This window comes from Aquila chrysaetos, chromosome 10 (genome assembly GCF_900496995.4).
Source record: "Aquila chrysaetos chrysaetos chromosome 10, bAquChr1.4, whole genome shotgun sequence".
Classification (NCBI taxonomy): domain Eukaryota; kingdom Metazoa; phylum Chordata; class Aves; order Accipitriformes; family Accipitridae; genus Aquila; species Aquila chrysaetos.
In genome coordinates, this window is record NC_044013.1 from 25,571,398 (window position 1) to 25,577,397 (window position 6,000).

Below are 6,000 nucleotides of genomic sequence, written 5' to 3' on the forward strand. Positions count from 1 at the left end.
ACGAGCTCTGCTTTTCCCTGGGGTCAGGTAAATTGCAGCTTTGCAAAACAGGTAGAATTCCTAATTAAAAGGCTAAGTTTCTGAAAATAGACTGAAAATGTCAATTGATTCCGGTATCTAAATTGTTTTCATGAAGACCTTAAACAATTGAAACCTTCAACCATTTTCCTGCCGAGCTAAAACTTGGAACTGCTTAACGGATTTAATTAGAAGTGAGACCATGCAGTCAATTTTTCATCCTCTGGCTGGAAAAGAAAGAAGGACCTCAAACAACAGAAACAGCAAAGAGAAAATCAGCAGGCAGTTCACCTTGTATAGTCCAGTTGCGTTGCAATAACTTATTTCACCCACTGAATATAAAAAATATTAATAACCTGAAATCTTACTTGTTACAAAGACATTAAGTCTAAAAAGTATATGACCTAAGAAAAATATTTTGCTTAAAATAGTTCTCTTATCTGATATAATCTCTCATCTGCCCCAGTCCTTTGGGTCTGTAACTCTTGAGGTCAATATGACTATGTAGAGTTCACTTCAGAAAACATAAGCGGGATTAAAGGAATGAGTCATGGGACGGAAAAAAATTAAAAAGAGGGTCAAGATATCTCTGAATTGGCTTGAAGGAACTATCTGAAGGGAGTATGTTTACTCCAATAAAAACTGCACGTGGCAAAAATACCTTGTGTGAAGAGGGTAAATGGAGCATTTAAAAAGAAAATACTAATTAAAAATACTCATTGAGCAATCAATTGTTTCATAATGTGCACATGTATGCATGCAGTCACATCCAGGCACTTCCAGTTCTGAAAGCCAACGTCACCGAGGATGTCTGAAATTAAGGATACTTGAGTTGCTACTACATCCTATTGGTCTTCATTCCTCTGCTAGCAGGGGGATTGGCTGTTCTTTCTCAAGCTGCACTGAGCACTTCTCTCAAAATAAGCAGTTGCACCTGCCTGAGAAGCTGAAGCCAATTATTAAAGGTTACTCATTTCTATAAAGCTTTGTTAATACTTTCTTAACAATGTACAGTACTTGTAAAGCATTTAGGCCAATATTTTCTGAAGAGGTCAGTGATTCTGGAGATTTGAAGGCATCTTCAGGGCACTGGAAAGGTTAAAACCTAAAATTAGAAGCCTGCGTGAAAATTTTGGCATGCATCTACCAATGTTCATGTGTTTTTCTGGTGGTGTTGAATTTGAATACCACCACCGGCGGGCACCTTTCAGACACATTTGAACGATGCAGCGTGCCACCTAAACGGGTCAGTGCATTCCTCCAAATAAAGACATTAACTATTTTGGGAAGTCGTGTGCCAGTATGTTCCTGAGAATTTTCCTCTGCTGTGGGGAGTGTTGTAACTCCTTCCCGGATCTTTCTAAAATTAAGCAAAACCCAGATGGTTTTCAAGTAGTTCATACATACAGAAAACAAACCCAAAGAAAGTCCATGATTTCTTTTAGTAGCTATTTACTGCTAATGGACACCCCACCTAACCAGTCTGGGGAAGGGCTCGGATCCGATTGAAGGAAGAGGTGAAGGTGAGCCGCAGCAACCGAGGGCGGGAAGCTGAAGAAGAATACAAAGGGAGAGGATAGTCTAAGTGCCACGTCCCTTACCTTGATCGCTGATCGGAGAGAAGAGAGCAACATTAAACAGTGAACAATGTTAATAACGCTGAATGCAACATGTGGATTGTTTCACCGGATAAAAGAATTTAGACATTTGAGTTAAGACGAGGGCGAGTGCAGGCTAATGTCTGACAGTGAATAAGCAACATAACGTTATGAAGAGCTGTGCAACGAATGGAGCAGAGATGAAACAAATCTTTCTCAGCACAAAGAGGGAAAACAGATTTTGACATTGCTAGAAAAAGTTTTAGTGGACAGAAGGCTTCAAAAAGAAAGAGGTGGTGTTGAGTGACAACATCGCTGCATATCCTGACATAAGTAGGCACAAAACATAATGACAGAGGCCATTCAGCAGAATTACAAACAATAGTCAGTACTGAGCAAAAGGAAAGGTGACATTAGTAGAATTTTGTGAGGAAGAGCCGAAGAGTGACTTCAGTAACTATGGAGGAATTGCTTTTTGAGTATGCCAGGAAAAAGCGCTAAGGTGTAGTAAGTGAAAAGGAAGAGGTGTATGGAAATAGCATTAAAAAGAAGAGGCTGGATTTAGATGAGGATGAAAGTACAGCAAAGTCTCTTCATGTGATAAAAGACCTCTCAGAGAAATACAGAGAAAACACCAAAACTTGCTAAAATCCTTCCCTTGACTTTGAACAGACTTTCACCATCATCCTGACAAAAGCCCTGTGGGTCACATTGACTTGAGCTGGTCTGCTGGGATAATCAGCAGGTACAAGCATTTAGGGTGGAAGGCACTTTTCCAGGACCAGTCCCTTTCAGCCTCTCCTCTTCCCATCACCTGTTTGAAATGGCAACTGCACCAGGAAATGTCATCTGCAACACAGATTGCTGTGCTGGCGCTTGAATAGCAAAGGGCCCTGGCAAACCAGTAGTCCCTCTCCCCAGACACCTCTTAGTCATCTTTTCCATTTTCACTGCCTCCTGGCTGATTCTGTAGGTCCCCCTTTCCTCTAGCCCTGCAGGCTGCACGTCCTAACCCTTTACTCAGGCCAGCAATGCTTCCCTGGGTGTACGTCTGCAGTGGTGAGGTGGCAGGATGAGTGCAGGCCCTGTCACAGGGCATGAAATGGGGCATCCTCTACAGCCAAACGCCATGCTTGTCCCCGCACGCCCAGTGCCGGGGCTGGGTGCCATCCTGCTGCCTGCACGCTCAGTGCTCACTCCTGCTCAGCCAGGGAGACACGGGGTTTACAGAGAGTGTGTACTTGACTTACGCACAAAAGCCACCTGGCAAAACATCAATAAAATGTTTACTGATTCGGCCCTGCAATTAGTATTGCATATCCCCCTGTACACTCCGATCCTCACCTGGCTGGCCCATGTTCCTAGCCCATGCAAATCCCCTCTCTTCCCACTCCTCCCAGTAGCCATTCACTGCTGTAAGTGCCTCAAAACAAGGCCTGTGCCAATAATGCTCCTGTGCAGAAAGCGTGTGTCTAATTTTTCCTCCCAGTATCTCTCATCTCCCAAGCCTGGGAGACAACTATGGGAGCGGAATTGCAGAGATCAGAAGAATGAATGTTGCATCACTGCTGCTATAAACACTGAACTATTTCTTTTTTTACAGCACTTGCAGTATCGAGACATCACAAAACCAGTGCCTAACTAAGGGAGAGAGAGACAGAGTGTGCTGGTGTTTGTCTGGTTCTTCTCTTCAGGCAGAAATAAGAAGGAAAGGAATGAAAGTTGTTTGAGCTCTCGTTGGCCACACAGGCGAAGACTTGAAGGGAGTTGTTGCAGAATGGCAGACAGACAGCACATGCAATCACTAATTTAGCAAAAGTAAGGTAGGTACCTGCAAAAACAGTTCCCCGAGCTGATGTGGTGTTATCACAATGTTCCCACCCAACCCCGTAACCTCAAGCCTAACCACAGCCCCACAATTGTTTGCATTAAGTATTTTCTCACAAGAGTATTTTCTCACACATCCCTACCTACACCACAGGCCGTCCCTTTTTGCCATGCCACCGCAGAGCACCCTACTGCAGAACTCCAGCTCTGCCCTTCAGCCACACTTAATAGCTCTTTCCTCAAACCATTTGCCAATGCCAGGACCAATTAATAGGCAGGAGCATTGCACCTCTTCATCTCCGAGACCTTCAGGCGTTTCACAAGTTAAATAAATTCTTTCTCCAACCCAAGTGACTGTGAAAAGCTTCGTCTGCCAGTGAAGCAGAAAATAAGGCAGGTTTGAAATATCATTTTGAACTGGCATGTGCATGCCACTATCCCAGATTTGGGAATCTCAGAATTGCAAAACTACCACTGATCTCCACGCTTGCAGATCTATGCCATCAGCTACTTCTGGTGCAGTACATACCCCTCTGGCAACAGGTCGAGGAATAGATCCTAAGCTTACAAATTGGTTAGCTTGGACTAGTACCCTTGCTACCCCTACTAGTGAATGTGGGACAGCAATCTTTCAGCTGCAGGACCAGCTATCCTGCATGCCGAGGAGGCCCTCACACTGGTCTGCTGCTGCTGTGCCTTAGGGGTGATGCTGGGGCAAATCTCTAGATGATTGTCATCTTCTAATTTTGGCTACCCCTTCACTTTGGTCATCAACAAAGTTTCATCAGGTGAAGTTAACTCAGGAAGAGTTAGTTTACCAGGAGCTCCATGATTTCTTCCTCCTCTGCTTGCAGCCAGATATGCCAAATGGCACAGCACCTGCTTTCTAAGACACATGCAGCTGCTTCTGTTATTGGCACTAGGACAGTGGTGCAGAGCAATCTCTCTCCAAGCTGACTGACAAGACTTGGCTCTCAAAGGATGGAGGAATCATGGGATGCCAGAAAGACAACTGGCAAGTTTGTCCTCAAGTCCCAGGCTTCCTGCACCCAAGAGGGCAGCACAGAAAAAAGCCCCCTAGTATCCAGAAATCACTGATGGGACTCACCAGCCCAGCATTCCCAGCCTGAATGCTGCTGCTGCATTGTCTGAAAGCGGTGGCTGCCTTCGGAGTGGATGAGTGGGGAGGGATGTGGAAACAGCTGCTGTGCCAAGACAGCTGCTTTGGAGTGGCACTCAGAATCCCAGGCCAGATCAACACCCCACTCACCCCCTTCGAAACTAGCTTTTAAGCACCTGCTCTGAGGTCTAAAATGAGACTGTTTCTGGACCTGAAATACTCCTATGGAAAAGAGTTGCATGCTTGCCTAAGGAATGCTCTCAGCTCTATTAAAATGCTAAGCCAGACTAAAGCAACCTCAGCTCAACGGTCATGGACAAAGATTTGTCATACGAAGACAGGAAATAAAATGGTAGCCAAAGAAATCCCAGGAAAAACACACTTAATGAAGGTTTGCAGATTCCAGTGCAGTAGCTAAATCAAGATGTTGTTTTGCCAAGAAAACATTGTGAAATCTGCAGTTTACTCTTTGATCCCAAGCCTTCCCTACCCATCTATTCATAAGCAGTATCATTAGACAGAAATGATTGTAAAAATAAGATTGGTTAGTTGGTAAGCTTCTGATAATAAACAGATTGTTTTGTCATGTCACGGCCGGCTACTAGACTTTTCTGGCATACACCAATATAGGACTGAACCTTGAAGAAAAAAAAGGAAGATGTAAAATATTACATATGGTATGATAGGCTTTCTTAGCCTTTTATATTAACATTTTAATATATAGGAGACAATACGTTGTAATTACAAAAGGGGAGGAGGACTGAAATGAGGAACAGGTTATTACTGTAGGCAGGAAGCAATAATAAAAAGGCGAATACATGCCTCATTTCTTTAGATGCTTGTTATATGTATGTTACTTGTATTTTTTTTCCTAAAATGAAATAAACCTAATAATGCCCATCTTTTTTCTAACACAGAAGCACATTAACAAGAGCATGAACTTCTGAAGCTCTTCTGTTCTTTCCCTGGGGCAGATATCATGGAAATTGTACTGGAATATGAAAATTCTCCACTCTCTTTTTAATGGGAAAATTAAATTGTTTTAAATCAATATTGACTGGCAGAAAAATTAAATTAGCATTTCTAAAGTTAAGAACCTAAAATCAGAGGTGACAAACTTTTAAAAGTTACCTGCTTTCTCAAGTCTAAGATGAGTTTGGTCCCCTCTTTCTCCAGTGTCACACCTCCAAAATTTCACACGTAGTCAGATGCACCTCGGCTCCCTCCCCGATGCCCAGTAACACTTAACACAGCCAGCGAGCTGGGCTCCACCTCCTGGCCCTGATACCAGCAAGCACAAGTATCCGTCACGGTTTCCAAATCCAAAGCGTTGCGGCGTTCCTGAGCTCCTCGCCTGGCCTGCTGCAGCTGTCCCAATGCCCTACATTCCAGACAGCTCCCCTGATTGCACAGCCCCGGACCTGACAGCTACGGAGG

General features: G+C 43.9%; 1 long non-coding RNA gene across 1 annotated transcript; it reads left to right on the plus strand.

Moving 5' to 3' along the window:
• Window positions 1-3,242: 3,242 nt before the first annotated feature.
• LOC115347156 lies at window positions 3,243-5,614 on the plus strand. Its single transcript, XR_003925394.2, has 2 exons — window positions 3,243-3,439; window positions 5,481-5,614. It is a non-coding gene; the product is annotated as an uncharacterized LOC115347156 (long non-coding RNA).
• Window positions 5,615-6,000: the final 386 nt, after the last annotated feature.